Source organism: Zea mays, chromosome 1 (genome assembly GCF_902167145.1).
Source record: "Zea mays cultivar B73 chromosome 1, Zm-B73-REFERENCE-NAM-5.0, whole genome shotgun sequence".
NCBI classification, from domain to species: domain Eukaryota; kingdom Viridiplantae; phylum Streptophyta; class Magnoliopsida; order Poales; family Poaceae; genus Zea; species Zea mays.
Window position 1 is genome coordinate 181211710 of NC_050096.1, and position 16166 is coordinate 181227875.

Genomic DNA, 16166 nt, shown 5'->3' on the forward strand with positions numbered 1-16166 from the left:
AGATGAAGGTCCTGTCTATAAACGACAAGATCGAATGCCAAAGCTACAACGAACATGTGTGAAAAAGCCGAAGGATGACAACTTCGACTTAAGGTGGCAACGAAGGTCAAGCATAATGTTGAGCCAAAGAGGAAAAGACTAGTTAATCCCTATTGTTTTGTATTAGGATCATATATACATGTTAAGGCCATAAATGTATTTTTACTCGGGCTGCGTCCCGTGCCTATAAATAGGTGAACAGTACCCTATACTATTCACACTGGATTATAATTTCTCTCGCATCATTACCTTCAAACAAGCCGAAGGTATCATTGTAATTTAAATTTTGATAATGTTTATACATTTATTATGGAATAAATATGTGAATGAACATCACATCTCATGTATTTAAATCCTTATTGGTATCTCTACTACTCTATAAGGAGGTAACGTGGGCGTCCACAGGCTTCACCGTGCCTCCGCCCGCGCGTCCCCGCTCCCACGCGCCGAGATCTTGCGCCCGTAGACACCACCACAGCAGCACAACGCCCCCGCCTCACCGCGACCCTGGCCCGCCGCGCGATCTCCTGCCCCGCCCCATACGCCTTCGTCAATCCCGTCTGCCGCACCCGCCAAATCTTGAGATCGAGCAGATCCGCCATCCCGTGCCCTCGCTCCCTCTCCAATTGGCTTGGCGCGTGCTCGTGCGGCGGTCGAGGCGGAGGCACCTGCGTCGACTCCAAGGAGGAGCAACACCTCCTCTAGATCCAGGAGTCCAAGGCGGCTGTGGAGTCTGAGCGTGTGCTCCGTGACTTCAAGGACGCCGACCCATCATTGCTGTCCTCATCATCCACCATCTCATCGCTCTCGCTCTCGCACTCACACTCCCTCTCCCTGTAGCTCTACTTGCAAGTCACCACCAGATCTCCCATCCCACGGCTGCGAGGAGGTCGCCCCCGCCCCACTTCTTCCTTCCCCACGACACCTCTCTGCCACCGTCACCGCGCTCCCAACGCTCCGCTTCTTCGCGTTGGAGGAAATCAACATCGGCGCTGCCACCGCCGTTGGGCTCGGCCTGAACGATCTGTGCCGATAGGGTACACTGGTGGCCCGCCGGACTTTGCTAGATGGCGCAGAACCTCGACGGCCTCAAGCTCGATAACGTCGAAGGAGTTGAAGAGGATGGCTTCGGCGGCTTCGCGGTAGCGCACGACGAGGTGCTGTATCACCACGTACTTTGGTCGAACCGGTCCTGGAGCGGCGAGACAATGTCGGGCCCTAGGATGGGCACACAGCCGGGTATGATGCCCAACAAAGAATTATAGTTTGATGAACTAGATACTTTTTTCATTGCTTGATCTATGATTTTGGCCAATACTGACTGCATCTTGGGTGTCATGTTCTTGGCAGCGATTCTTGGCAGCTGCAGGGAAAAATGGTTGTTCTTTTGTGTATAATTTAGGGGAATCGGGCTCTAGATTTTTGGGCTTTCATGGTTCCCATTCTGCATTTAGATTGTCGTTCTCTCTTTATGTGCCATGTTGGATGGTTCTCTCTACTTCCAGTTCAGCCTGCATACATTACTAATAAATACCACAATTTTGAATCCGGAACTGTGTAGAGAAATTGGTTAGGATGAAATAGAAAGAGATAGGATGATACTGCAATTTGAGGAGGATTGTCTCAATGGTTACACACAAAAGGTGAATCAGATAAGGAAGCATAAGGCATACCTAACCTACTTCAAAAGTTGTCCTTTGGTGAAGCTGATAGAGTAATAAAATGAGTTCTTGGCTATTCAGTGAGAGAGTTCTGAATCAAACTTCTGCATCCATACATGAAACTCCTAATATCAATGAAGTATGGATCAAACTTCTCATAAAAGGATTTTAGAGCCTTAAGAACAAAAGATAGTACTAATAGCTACGCTAGAATAGATCTCGCGCAAGCCACTGGGAGCATCACTGCACTCTCCTGAAAGTGAACAAAACGTTCTAAGCTAGGTATTGATGCTTGTTAGTTTGGTATTTTTATATCTTTTCTTTTCTTCTTTAAATAGGCCATTCTTTGTTGTGCATCATTTTTTCCTCAAAATGGAAATTGGTTTGTTCACATTGTTCGCTATATACGGAACCTTTAATGTATGTTGCTCTCTGAACTGATGGCTTAACACCACATGGGATCTAATATATATGCAGAATACCTTGCTTGCTTGAATGAGTTCAATGTCTGTTCTTTGAATTTAAGATCTATGATCTGCAATTTTACTCATTGTCATCAATTTCGAAATGTCCCAGTATACACGTATATATTTCTTTTCTAAAAAGACTGCTCACAAAGACTGCTCATCAATTTCTAAAAAGATTATTGTTTCAGATCCTCTTGTCAGTAATCATAACAAAGAGTCTTTTATAATTAGAGGTGATAATAATGTCGCCGGCAATTAGAGGTGGGTAACTGAGTATTACTACCATATATTCCTTATATGTGAGTGCATTGCACACATTTGACTTGGCGGCTTTCATTTTTAATGTAGATGGCTCTCATCTCTTGGGCAGATCAAAGGAAATAACACACAGGGTACCCTCCCCCACAACCTTGTAAACTGCAGTATAATGTAGGGATGATTTGAACTCATTTGTTTCATTCCCGAAGTGGTTAACATTCTGTTTGTGTTATTTTTCATGGCTTTACAGGCATTGTAAAATGTAATCTTGTTTCACCTTATCCTGATCATTCTCATGTTTCCTACTTGTAGAAACTAAGGGGAGAATTGGTGTAAGGAACAAAATGGAAGTAGTGCAGCAGGATGATGAAGCATTAGTTAAACTTGAGAACACAGGTATTGAACGCTCAAAAGCTGTTGATTCTGCAGTTCTGGGAAAATATAGCATCTGGAGACGTGAAAATGAAAATGAGAAGGCAGATTCAAGGGTTTGTCTGATGCGAGATCAAATGATCATGGCCAGAATATATTATGTTCTTGCCAAATCTAGGGACAAACTTGATCTCTATCAGGAGCTGCTAGCAAGACTCAATGAAAGCCAGCGCTCCCTTGGGGAAGCTACTGCTGATGCCGAACTTCCGAAGAGGTGGTGCCTGCTCGAACTTCATCTAAAATTGTAGGTTAAATGGTGGCCCAATGCATCTTTGTTTGACTTATATACAATTATTAGAAAATAAGCTGAATGTATTTCTTCATTTATTTTTATGGCAAATAAACTAAATCGAAACTGCAATTATTAGCTTATTATGGCATGAATGTTGAGGCGAATTTGAAATACTTGCTGGATCATAGTCAAGGATAATCACGTACATGACGTGGTGCATTTAGCGTTAAAATGTGTACTGTGATGCTATTTGCATCGATTGAAAAGATGCAAGAATAGGTCATCGGTTACTTTATACAGTTCTCGCTTATAATTTGTTTGAACTTGTAATGCCTGGAGAAGTCTGTTGTAAAAAATTTGTTAGAATGTGGTTGTATTGCCAAGTTCATTAACTAGGTGTTTTTTATACTTTGCAAAATGATGAATGTGAATAGTTTCAAAAATTTATTGGATGTAACTTTGAATTGTTTCATGGTACACAGGTGTTGGTTATTGGAGGGGGTGACGGTGGTGTTCTACGTGAGGTTTCACGGCATTCCTCTGTGGAACAAATTGACATCTGTGAAATTGACAAGATGGTGGTAGATGTAAGATTTCTCTTCATGTATTTGGACTGTGATGTTAGCTGGTTCAAATTTAGCTGTGTGAGGTTTCACGACATTCCTCTGTGTAAGATTTCTCTTCCTGTATTTGGACTGGTATTACTTGATTTTTTGACTGTGATGTTAGCTGCTTCTGCTGTGCTATTTTCAATGTTTAAAATGCATTCATTTCTGTATTTTGATACTGCATTTTTTGCTACTGATTTGTGCCATTCTGATCTGACCTCAAGTTCTAGGAGTAGCTAAGTGAAATAATATTGTTTCTAATTGTATCTTCTCTTTTGGGCTTGTGTTCTGCTTGGTATTGCTTCCCTGCTACAATCCTAGCTATGTAAGCTTGTTGTCTGATGATTCTGTTTCCTTTTCGTTCATCTCATTTTGCCATATGGACCACAAACAGTAATATACTATGAGGTCCCTCCTTGATGTAATTGTATGCATAGGAGGAATTTGTTTCTAACAGTGTGCTGATGCAGTCTGTGCCACTTAAACACTATCTTTGGCTATTGCTATATATCACACAAGATCGATTCCAATTTTATTTCATTGCATGGAACTAGATGGCTTTAATCAAAGAGATCGTTATTTTTGTTTATCATGTAGTGTTCAGTATATTCTGTAGGTTAGTACCAACTTTTTGTGTAAATGTGCTCCAGGTCTCTGGGTTTTTCTTGATATGTCATTTATTTCTATTCATTTGGATAGAGACACCCTCTTTGTTTCTATTCACTTGGACATAAGATGATAATTTAGAATTTGCTTCCTCCTGCCTAATGGTAAATCATCATAGATTAACATTTTTAACTTTTACACGGTTTCACTCAGGTCTTGAGCATGAGTAGGGTAGGAGCTCCACGAGCAGTTCTTCCCCTTCTCACAGAATCGCCTTCGCTGAGGTGCCAAACCTTCAAATTTTGTATAACTTCAATGAATCCTTGAAAAAGCATTGTTGCTTTGTAACTGGTTACATACACCTCACATATTTTTTCATCTGTGTGTCCAACTGCAATGCCTCAGAATTCAGTTATGATATGGCATAATAGATTATAACAGTAGTGCTTTTCTTTAGTTGCACATGCACTATGTTGATGCTTCTAAAAATCCTATGATCGAATGCACTTAAAACGTGCACTAATCTAACTGTAAAGTTTGTGCTCTTCTTTTATTGTGGATTTGTTTGAAATAAGATATATCATTTTATTTTGGATTGGTTCATGCAATAAGGATGCCAAATCTGCAGCTTTGCCAACATGAGCAGTTTATATTCGCTTCCCCGCACCCTCCACTTCCTTGTCGTCGTGCTGATTCCAGATCATGGGGTAGTGATCCAGAAGGTGGCTATGGTTTTTGTAAGTACGAGGCTCAAGATCTTGTTCAAGGAAGGTGGCTATGATACTTTTGATCCTCTGTTCCTTAACTTGATTGCATCTATGCAAGCGCTACAACCAGATTGAAGCCCAGTCTGCTGCTAGCATGGCACCTATGTGGACCCTCTACAATATGTGTATGATAAGATGTATCATGCGTGAGTTGATATATGTTAACTGAATTGGCAAAACACTTGATATATGTTAAAATATGTTGACCACAATGATCCTACCAAGATCTTCCTTTGGCATAATATATGTTTCATACAATTTTTTTTACTCCCGTCGTAACGCACGGGCACTCACCTAGTGAACGATGAAGACGAGTTCTTCATGACCTTCGTATGAAGATCATTATATTCGAAAGGAGATAATGGTTTGAAGGACGAAAGTCCTTAATATTTAACAATTGTGTTGCCTTGTTCTTGATTCGAAGCAGTTGAGAACAAGTGACCAACATTGGCGCTCACCTCCAGTGAACTCACTTCCATGACTACGATAATGGCTTCGCAAGGTGATCAAGCTGTGTCACCTTCGACTACGAAGCTAGTGTTCCCAATCACAGGCGGTTCAAGCTCCGAACCAGCAAATAAGAAGCAGAAGAAGAAAGCATAGAGAAGGGTACAACATGTCGGAGTGCAAGAACCTTTCATCAAGTCCAAATGGTCTCATGTACCAATCACATTTTCTCAAGAAGACCTTCAGCTTAAGTATTATCCTCACAATGACGCCATGGTCATATCATATGTTATCAAAGGGTTCTTGGTTCACAATGTTCTCGTAGACACGACCAACAGTTACGCCAGCTCGGCCCAAGCTCACCGGCGCGCATGCGAGGTTGTTGCGGACATGGCGATTTGGAGACGTAGCCTGGCGAGGAGGTCCCACAACTCAGTGACCACGAGGGAAATCAGGTGTGAGACACTGGAGAGCGGGACCCGCGGGGTAGCGACACGCGTGCGTGAAGGAACTCTCGCGGGGGCCCGTAAGTCAGCGAGCTAGATAGAGCCAGTACGCGGAAGGGGGAGAGTGGCTGAGATAGTGGGTCCACCTGTCGGTGCTGTTATGCAACTGGGTCGACAGCGTGCGGTTTGGGCCAGAATACAAGGTTTCAGCGCAAATATTGTCTTTCTCTTTTCTTTTTCTATCATCTTTTATTCTTTGTTTTTTGTTTGAATTGAAGTATTCAATTTCCAAATTGAATTCTGAGATCAATCACTAAAATGTAAATGCAAAAAATCAAAGAATACCAGCATGAATGCACAATATTTTATTTATTCATTGATTAAAGAATGTGTCTCAATGGTAAATCACACATTAGGCAAGAATTTTTTTTCAAATATAAAAGGGACTACTTAACCCACTTAGATTCATATTTTAAGGTTTATAGAGAAGGCCAAATCTGCAGCTTTCGTGCTAATTGGCTTATGCACGCGCATCTTAATCGTGGACAAACAACAGACAATGCTTGCGCCACCGCACAAGCAGCGTGTGATCCACTGATCCTGCTCTGCGGGATAAACAATAGAACCCGGCCTCGTGCAACGCGCGTGGGACCCACCAAGCCCAAGTGGTGCCAGCCAACCAGCGTAGGGACGATGTGTTTCCTGAAAGAAAAAACGTACTCTACCTATCAATCGGTACGTTATGAAAGGAATATATTCTTATAATTTATATTGTGATATATATAATCGATACTGACATTCTTCTATGCAAATTTATAGTTGAACTCTGTGTATATATATTCGGAGTGAGACAGAGAGGTAGAGCAGACGCCTTTTATGACAACTCTAATTAATTAATTAATTCGTACTACGTAGCTTCCTCAACGATTGAGCAGCTGGCGTGGCGCCGCGTTTCGTTAACCCCAAACAAGATGCTCTGCAGGACAGGCTGTGTGTCATTCGCGGGCTGCCAAATGCCAGCTAGAGTACTATAGTACAATTAACATGCATTGTGTGTGCAATATTTTATTTGTGGAGAATAAGCTATCTTCTTGTTCTATGAACTATGATCGACATGACATGCATGCATGCATGCATGCAGTGATTAGCATTTTTTTTAGGGAGAGGTTAATAATTGGCTAGTGCATATATGGTTGGTACCCAAAGAAGCAGACGTGTGGTTGTGATCGTACGTGATTTAAGCCGTTCGGATCGAAAGCCACATCGTGTGTCATGTTTCCACCTTATTAGGGCTGGTTTAGTCTCAATCTATGTGGAATGGGTAATTTAAATTCCAAATAAATCAATTTTTTTAATTTTATCTAATTCATGTGGTCTTTGTGATCCTTTTTCAACTTTGTTGTATTATGAAGTTTGATATATTTACCGATTGTATTTTGGATTCCGACCGTTACCGGTGTATTTTCCGCACCAAACTTTCGTTTCCGATGTTTTCGAAATACCGATATCGTTTCCGTTTCCGGAGTTACCGTTTTCGATTTTGTTTCCGATAAAAAATATGAAAACGGTAATGGTTTTAGCGTTTACCGACCGTTTTCATCCCTATGTGTAATGCACATAACTGAACAAGACTTTAAACGAGACTTGTCTTTGTATGATGGGAAGAAAGAGCAACTCGTTTCCATAGCAATGCCCCGCCCCACTGGACATTTTTTTGAGATCTCTAGGCCACTACCCCAATTGGCAATATTTCTTGATTTATGGTTGTTTCTATATACGATTGTCGTTAATAGCCCACATGTATTAATTATGGTTAACCCATAGCCCAATAACCGACCGTATTGACCATTGGCCCACCAAAGTATAAACGGCCCAGGAACTACCAGTGCATCATGCTAGTTCCAAACTACTACAACAGTACACGCTCGTGATAACGAGGCAACCAACGGAACCTCGAGGATAATTCTTATGACATCTCTTGTCATGTGATTTACACTCCAAACTATTCTTGCAATATATTTGTTTCATATATTTTTACTCTTGCTAAGTAAGTAGCTTAATTGCCTAGTTTTATAAAATTCTACTAGTCTCTACTACTCTTAAGCACATAGTGTAGGCGTCCATACCGACCGGTGGTGCACGTTCTGCCTCCCACGCCCGCAGCCGCCCCCGCGATCCCCTTCACCTCCCAGATCTCATGCTCTCCGTTCACCTCCTAGATCCAGATGTCGGCCCTGCCTCCTCCCCGGCCTGCTCCCCGCGATGCCCGCTCCGACTCCCAGATGCTGGCCCCGCCTCCTCCCCGGCCTGCTCCCCGCGATTAAGACTCTAGCGTGGGCGCTAGGCGATTCCATGCCCCCGCCCGCCCCCGCACCATCCGCCCCCGGCGATATCACGGTCGCCCCCTCCCCACCACGAGCTCAGAGCCCTCCACGCCACGAATCACCTTCTTCCCCGCATCCCCTCACTCATTCAGTGCATGCAGCAGTCGTGCAATGGCGACTCGGCACGGACGAGACGTGAATCTTGGCAGAGGAGACTCCAACCATCACCCCATGGCGGCCACAGACTTCGACCCCACCTCCATCTCCACCCGCCTGCACTGGTAACGCTCTCCCTCTCTCGTCCTGCCCTTCCCGGTCTCCCAGTTTGGCCTTGACACCGTTGTGTCGTGTTGTGCCTCTTTTGGCCACGGTGGTAGCGCGAATGTTGGGTGTGATGGTGAGATCGACGTGGAGCTAAAGCACGCAAGGGAGGCTATGGCGAAGAAAGGCCAGGCACTACACGAGGAGCGGGACATGGTCAAGAAGGTCGCCCTCGCCACGCTCGACATCCTCAGCGTCGGTGCTAGCCGTAGTGGACTCTCCTCCTCCCGTGCGACCACGGCAGCCAGCCACGGCCTCTCCCAAGCAACTGTAGCAAGCAGCAGTCCCCACTCGGCTATCCTGGCACCTAGCCCCAGTAACTGCAGGCAGCGGCAGCGCGGTCGCCCCAGAGCCCTCCGCTCTCCCAACCGCCCTCCAAGAGAAGTACGCTTCTATGTTCTTAAAAAATCTCTTCACCGTATCACAAAGCTCCCAGACACCACATTGTTATTGATCTTCCAATCAACCTTATTAAATACTACCTTAAATTTTCTTTGTTTTCCTGATTGAATAGCCATTTGGCCCCCTGCTACACTTTGTGCCTCTTAACCTTGGGTGAGCAGGCAGAATGTCTTGCTGTTGTCTTTTTCCCTCAATATCAATGCATGGAAAAGCACATTCTTGAAAGAAGATAGAATTTCTATTATATAACCAACATAGTTCAGCTAAGCACTCTGGTTCGAATATTTATGGGATACAAACTAAATGGTACTGAAAATTAAGAGCAAAAATCACACTAAGGCAACCTCATGGTGGTTATTTGATCACTTGTACCTGTTTTTGAATGGAAATATATTCCTTCTTTCAGATAAAGCAAACATGTTTCTACCATTCTGTGTTATCATTAAAGGGCCAATATTTTTCCTCAAACAAAAAGAATAAAGGAAATGTTGTATAACATGATGAAACTGACTGGTTTGTTCCAACAAACATGAGAACACATTTTTCAAAGAAATTACCATGACAATAGGTGAGGTTCAATTTAGATAATTCTTGAAGCATAGACTAGCGATCTAGCAAGTTTGTTATTGTACCAGGTGGATCAAGAAGTTAGATCAAGTTTGTTATTGTACCAGGTGGATCAAGAACAATAACTTCTGGGTGAGCCTCCCTATATCCCATCCCACCTGCTAGGCTGCTAGGTCAGGTCACCATTGATTCAGCCAGTAATTGCTACATTTCTTTCCACTCAGTATGTTGTGTCTACATTGTTGTTTGCACTGGATATTGTTATCCATAGGCCCTAAACCAATTGCAGTTCCCTTTGGTCGTATCATGTTTAATTTCCCCTGAAACAGGCGTTCCTTTTCAATTCATATTGCTTCTTCATTTCCTTTACCAATAACGGCATGTTAAGATCCATTAGCACTAAAATTTAGTAGCTAAAATTAGTACGAGTGGGTCTAAACAAACCTGCTAATTATTTGTTGAAGGGGTGCTATTAGTCCTGTTAGCAGATTTGGAGTTGTTAATATGTGCTAATATTTCATATGTGTCTTTAACTTACTTTCTGAACTTCATGATTGACAATTGGCTGGTAATTTATTTGCACCACATGGATTATTTTGCATGTTTGGTTCTACCAGACGAAATACATTTGTCTGGTCCATCAATTGATGTCATCAACTCTGTGTGTTGTTTGCACACAAACTCTCGTTATGACTTGTTGATTTTCATTTGAGAGAGTGAAATACTAAGACGTCAGTTGCAAACAGCCTCAAGCATTTTTTTTATTGCTACACAAGTATACATTTGTACATTTGCACATCGTACTTGTCTGTTTTTTACTTCCTCACACAGTCTGAAATGTAACATGTTATGTGTCTGTCGATTTTCGAATTATAGGTTTGCTCCTCTATTATGTTTGACAGAGAAGTTGAATCATGTTTGAAGTACATTAAGGCAGTTCCATGGAACGAGAGTGAGGAAGAAAAGCTGAAACATGTTTTTGCCAGATGCACTTTCGATGAATCAATATGCAAGAGTGTGGGCTCCAACATTGCGCACCACATGGCGACGCACGCTGCCGCAGATGGGAACTTCGGGTATTTCTTAATTTCCTAAAATCACCATGCCTCCAGTTTTGGTGGATTATCGTGTGTCCAGTTTTGGTGGATTATGCATTTTATACTCCTATCTATTGACTTATATTGGGACGCATGCAATTTCGTAGTGGTTTCCGAGTTTGGTTGAAGTATGTACCAGGCATCAGCTTTAGGACAGACAATGGACCTTTCAAGGTTGGCCGTGAAATCAGCTCACCAACCTACCACAATTTTAACTCCCAGTTTGGTTGAAGTTTGTACATCTTTTGCATGAACTAATATTGAATATGTGCCAATTAAGAGTGATAATGAAGTCTTGCATCTTCATTTTTCCGTTCATGTTAATTACTTCATTCTCCTTGTGGGCCTGCTATACCCTGCATTTTTCTTAGGAAACGTTCACCGCATATTGCAATTTGTTGACAAACCATTGCTAAGACAACACAAAGATAAAATGATCATCTTTTCTGCACTTGCACAGACACTATTTCTCCTTCCCTTGTCAAGCAATTGTGTGAGGCAACTGGAGCAATCATGATGGACTGCAAAAAGGCTCTTGCTGAAAAATGGGTGATATTGATAAAGCTCAAGAATTCCTACAGAAGAAAGGGTTGGCGGCTGCTGACAGGAGAGTTGGTAGAGCAACAACCGAGGGAAGGGTTGGCTCTTACATACATGATAGTAGAATCAGAGTTCTTATTGAAGTGAATTGTGAGACTGACTTTCTGTCTCGAGTGACATCTTCAAAGAGTTAGTTGACGATCTACCATCTACTTTCCCTCAAGTGTAGTACATCTCTATTGATGAAGTCCCTAAGGAGCTTAAGTCGGCTAGGTAACAACCAACTTAATTCACCATTCCAATTTTTATCCATTGATCCTAACTCTAATCATTGTCTATCTTACTTTACCATTACATTCATATTCATAGTCTGACTGAAACCATGTGTCATGTAGTATATGTTCAATTAAGTGATATTGATAATGTTTGTTCGACATCAGTTCAATTTATAATAATATTACATATTTATATCGTTCCATATCTATGTTTAATCACGAATTTTTTTTATTGTCACCATTGTACTCACGTCGCTTGTCGCCAGGGTGCTGAGCTATTGGAGGCTCATCAATTTGTATTCCATGGCATCGCATTGCTGATGTTTTATCATTTTTACTAGGACCAACGACTGATATATCTTGTTCCTCTGCCAGCAGGGTGGATAAAGACGATTTATGCTGCTTCAATTGTGGTTCTTATAGCCATGCTCTGAAGGATTGCCCAAAGCCTCGGGAATTCTTATGTCATTAACAAACTAGACCCACGATATTTCTATTAAAACTGAATTGTTTGTTAATGACATAGAATCTCATGGAATAAATTTCTGTAAGCATGATCGTTCATTGTTTAGTCTTTATTAACAATTATATTATATGCTTTATATTCTTACAGCAGGAGATTATCTGTGTTCAGCCAAATGGACATAATTAGTGCTATTTTGTAAAAGCATTTTGGATTTTCCAGCCTCAAAGCATTCCAAAAATAATATATCTCGTTGTTGCATTTAGATACATTATATGTTAGATATATATAGTAAAAACAACATATCTAGAAAATTAAAACATTTTATAGTTTTGAACGGATGAAGTAAATTCTAATTCCCACCAAAAACATCATGCATGTGCCCTCTGATTTTCAGCCCTGGTGATGACATTGCTTGGATTTGTCTTCACAATGCTTGTGGCAGGTTCTGTAAAACATTTCACCCAAACTTCTGCACTGAATTTTTGGTGGGACAATTGAACAAGTTAATAAAAATGTGCTTCATGATTTACAGGCTCTGATACTCCCATATGTGTGCTATCTCTCCATCAAGAAGGGTGCAATACCTTTATGGGAGGTAACTAACTAGAAACACTGACACATACATGCCAACACTTACAGGATCTGAACTCCGAAGTTGCTGGACACTGAACATTTGTGATCTAACTTTTCCTTTATTTTTCAGATCATCCTTTATTTTTTAGATCATCCTATGTGTAATCATCATAATGATTGGCGTCGTATGCGCATACATCCGGTCATACACCTCAAACAGTCGGATGTTTTTCACAGATAGTGCACGCTAGCTGATGTTTGTCTAGATGATACAAATTCTTCTGAATGGTTTGATAGTTGAAACTGGCAGTCTGTCGGTTCTTTGTAGCTATGTTTACTTGTTCCTTCTTTTTGACAGAAATCTTTCTCTGTTTGTTTGTTCACGGATTCCATTCCTATAACTATAAGATACTCCTTAGGATAATTATTTATATGGTTGCATGCGAAGAGAATATTGTACCTTAAGGGAGTGCTGCTGCAGTTGTAGCTTCTTCCATCATGAGTTGTAGCACATATGTCAGGAAATAATTCTGAACAAGGACCACTCAGTTCATCTTGAGTCTGATGATTGGTAAAGTTGCCTCTATTTTTTTAATATGGTCTTTCTTATTATCTCTTAGACATTTGATTTAACTTGTTTTTTGTCTGGCTGTAACAAAATGTATCTTTTTTACATCCAAAGTTTTGACTTCTTGGTTCTCCAAAGTTTACCTATGCTGCAAAACTAGGACTGTGAAGTTTAATGATATTTTCATAATACCAGCTATATCTGTGTACTAACTTCTATTTCGATAGAATAACAATTAGGTGTTGTGGTTCACATATTTGTAATCATGTTTGTTTAATTCTAACTATAATCGGATACCACACTAGAAAGTGATACTGCCCTATTCAAACTTATTACCATTAGTACTTTAATGTTAATTATTAACATTTATGCTACGTTTTATGAACCAAATAGCACCTCAGTCTTTTTTATATCAATATATTGATTTCGTAGCAACGCACGGGCATATACCTAGTTTCATTAGAAGTAGGTTGGAGGAGATCAAAATCTGAAAATTAATCCCTTGGTAATTTATTTTTCTCCTATTTATGTTGGTCTCCTGGTGGTGGATATGAGGGGCTACAAAGGAGTGCGTTTGTATCTGGATGCAAAGAATTTTTCCCCACATATGTAGTTTATTCACATCATATGTCGGATATATGTGCGCTACAAAAAAATCAGTTGCAAAATAGATAAGTGAGGCAAAGTAATAGCTATATTCAGCAACACAGAAACATTAAGCATGGCGACCAAGCGAAACTCAACCATGCTAAACCCAAACAACTTGATCCTCGAGTAATACTATCACAAGTAACACACCCACGTGTCGATAATTTCTCGACAGTGTTTTCGTGGATTTGTTTTGGGTATACACGAGATCTAAGATCTAAAGATAAAAACACAGGAGAAACAAGGTTTATACTGATTTAGACTCTCTGGAGAGATAATACCCTACGTCCAGTTTGTCGGTGGCTATCTTATGATTATTTGGCCATGCCTCGTGGGGAGCGTCTGCCCTTTCCTTTTATAGTCGAAGGAAGAAGTCAGTTACATAAAGAAACATATTAGAATCCTTAATCCTTATCTAGATTACAAGATCTATATCTATCCGCTAATCCCTTATATTTCGGATGTTGTTGTTACAAAGAAAATATACAAATAAAGCAACCCTTCTATTGACTAGACTCATCACTGTCGCGAGACCCTGAGAGCTCTATTTGAGTCCCAGTTATCGTCGAAATCCTAGTCATCGGCTAGAACCGAGCCGGACCCACAAGCCAGTTTAGGTATATATTCTTTACAGTGGCCCCTGAGCTCGAAATAATTGAGTCATCTGGTAAGTTGAGCCTAAATATATCTCTACCCATTTTGATGGTTGTATACTCCCAAGTTCAAGTCCTAGGACTTGGTCGCTTACTATTCTTAACTCTGCCTTTGACGGTATCAGACTGTTTTTTTTTTTTGAAAACTGCTGATACTTCCGCTTCTTAGTGTGACCACGACTTCCCTAAAGGTTATAAATAACTGAGCCGCCACACTCTTAGGGTAACACAATCCTTTTCCTTCTAGCCTTAATGCCGATGGATCGATCACTTGAGGACCAAAACTATATTCTTCAGCTCCATATATATGGTGGTGGTGGCGGGGAGCTCAAAACATATCTCCTAATTAATCTTGTACCTAACACCTAGAACCTTTGGAAATTCATAGCTTAAAATCCATAACTCCAAAATTAATAATTCATGTTTCTATGATCTTATTTTAATATATAGATTATTAATATGTATTTTGTATACATGTTTGGTGTGATGTTAATTTTTCTGTTATACTATGCTTGTTTGTATTGTGGCGAGTAGAAGAGCTAGTGACTGAGGATCCCGGTGTTCAGCAGGTAGAAGTTGCTGAGCAGGAGCTCATTGAAGGCAAGTTGTGCCCTTGACTACTTTTATTACCCAATAATATTCTTTATTATCACTTATCAATGCATATGTTTAATTCCAATGGGACCCAATAGGTCACCCTAGACTGGTTATCCTTTTACCTTGTTTACCCCTGAATCATTTGGATATTTTTGCTATTGCTTTATATGGTTTTGGATTAATATTACATTATATCCATGTTCCAATTATTCTGTTATTTTATTTATGTTCATATCAAGATCATTATTTTTAATTGGAACATGGAGCTTAACTTGAGAAATACGTGCCACCACAAGGGTGGAATGGGACGCCCTTGGCTGACTAACTAGGAAAGCTAGTGGAGGACTACCTTACTCGATAGGGGCAAGGGAAGTAGGGGAGTAGGCGTGTAGGGAGGTTCCCGGGTTGATTTTGCTGTGATGACGGTCAGACGAGGGATTCCTGCATTGCTCTTCCTAGAAACTGTAGCAGGTTTTCTGAAGCTAGTGGAACTAGGTAGATGCCTCGTAGTGTTACCCTGCCTCGCTTCCTTGGTAGAGGTGTATGGGAGTCGCGATCCCTTGGCAGATGGGTCACATGACTTGTGGGTACAGGGTACAACCTCTGCAGAGTGTAAAACTGGTATACTAGTCATGCTCACGGTCATGAGCAGCTCAGGACTCTCGCATGATTAAATTATGGAACTAAATTCAATTTGTCATTTCATTGCATGGGAATTATTTATGAATTTTGTTTTATTTTTTATTATGGTTTGGTATTTACTTACATCTAGTAATTGCTAATAAAATTTGACCAACTTATTAAAAGCAATGCTTAGCTTTAACCCTTATTATTGATCAGCCTTACACATCACATGAACTCCCAATTTTGGTGAGTTCATGCACATTGTTCCCCACGACTTGTTGAGCTATGATCTTTTGAGAGCTCACACTTGCGATATACAACCCCCCCCCCCCCCCACACACACAGGAGAAGAACAGGTGGCCCAGGAGGAGCCGCACAACGAGGAGTTTGATTTGATCTAGGTGGCGTCTCCCAGTCGACTTTATGGCGCCAAGGATGGACTTTAGTTCGCTTTATATTTATCTTTTATTTTGTAAGACTTCCGCTATGTAATAAATACTTTTATGGTATTGTGACATTTATCTCTATACACTCTGTTATTATATGTG

General features: G+C 41.0%; 1 pseudogene; it reads right to left on the minus strand.

Annotated features, from left to right (window-relative positions):
• Nucleotides 1–892: 892 nt before the first annotated feature.
• On the minus strand, nt 893–1366 carry LOC103645084 (uncharacterized; annotated as a pseudogene).
• Nucleotides 1367–16166: the final 14800 nt, after the last annotated feature.